Below are 1,599 nucleotides of genomic sequence, written 5' to 3'. Positions count from 1 at the left end.
TGTGTGTGTGTGTGTGTGTGTGTGTGTGTGGCCAGCTCAGCCCACCGGGGGCGGGGCTGGCTGGCATGTGGTGCTGGGGGAGAGAACCGCAGTCCCTATGCTTTGCCAAGCTTGCTCCAAGTAGGTGCTTTAGACCACTGAGCCATCTCACCAGCCCTTTACCTTGGTCTTAACCATCCAGAAGAAAAGTATAAAAATGAAATATAAGAAATAAAGTCATGATGTTATATTGAGCTGTGGGGGACTCAGGTCATCAATTTGTGACATTGCAAATGAAGTGGAAGACCCAATACTATTGTGGGTTGCTGGACTCTTTTGGAATGTTTTCTTGAGTTTACACACCTATAATATTCAAATAATGGAACTTAGTAAAAAAAAAAAAGGTATACAGATGAATGTCCATTTTGTACCTGTGTATTCAGAGTGGTTGGGATAGATATATAGTTGCATTCTCTTAATGAGTAGAATGATTTGTTCTAATGGTGTTTGCAAATGGGATGTCAGGTCCACATCCTGTACAGCAATTAACCACTTTGAAGAATGTATGCAGTGTGTTGATTATTGAAACTGTCCTACCAATTTGATTTGAAACTGTCTCATTGCTATTTGTTTATCAATAAAATTATGGCAAAAAATAAAATAAAATAAATAAAGTTTAAAAAAAAGAAAACACTAGCTATCTTATGGTTATAATATTGTACATTATCACCAACAATTCAGTGTCCTATTTATTCTAAACACTCACTTATATTTAATATTGCAGCACTTTTCCTTTCAGCCATTCAAATGAAAGTGCCATCACACCTCACTGTGGTTTCAGCTTGCATTTTCTCATTGATTCTATACCACCTAGAAGTTCTTTGTATATGCTGTGGGAATTTTGATATTAGATGTAATGAATATCTGCTCAAGTCTGTTTTAACAGCATTGTTTTTATTTTCATTCTTAAACTATAAATATTCTTCATAAACTCTTTTTTGCTTTGTTTTTTTTTGTTTTTTTTGTTTTTTGTTTTTTTGTTTGTTTGTTTGTTTGTTTGTTTGGTTTGTTTTGTAGCAGAACTGGGGATTGAACTCAGGTCCTTGCCCTTGCCAGGGAAGCGCTTATTCCACTGAGCCATCTTCCCGGCCCCTTCATAAACTCCTTATATCTCCTTTGTCAGGCATGTATTTTAAGAATACACATCTCTCTGGCTTGATTTTTATTTTCTTAGTTAGGTTTTTAGAAAAGCAAACTTAAAAGTATTAAGGAAGTTCAATTTTCCTCTTTTTTATTATCAGTGTCTTTTGAGCCTAAGAAATCTTTGCCTAACTTTAAACTCTAAATATTTTGGTACTGTCTTTTAGAATATTTATAGATTTGACTTTTACTTTTAGGTCTATGAACCACTTCATGTCATTTTTTTGTGTGGTATGATGAAATGGTTCAGTATTTGTTTTTTCCTAAATGATTATCTGATTGTTTTAGCATCATTTATTTGAAAGAATCTGTTTGAACACATATGTGTAATTCTAGACATAAATTGTCTATTTCTGGGTCTTTGATGCATTTTTATGCTAACTACTTTCTCTCTCTCTCTCTCTCTCTCTCTCTCTCTCT

Source organism: Octodon degus, unplaced genomic scaffold (assembly GCF_000260255.1).
Source record: "Octodon degus isolate 3935 unplaced genomic scaffold, OctDeg1.0 scaffold00078, whole genome shotgun sequence".
NCBI classification, from domain to species: domain Eukaryota; kingdom Metazoa; phylum Chordata; class Mammalia; order Rodentia; family Octodontidae; genus Octodon; species Octodon degus.
Note: the sequence above shows the minus strand (reverse complement) of the source record.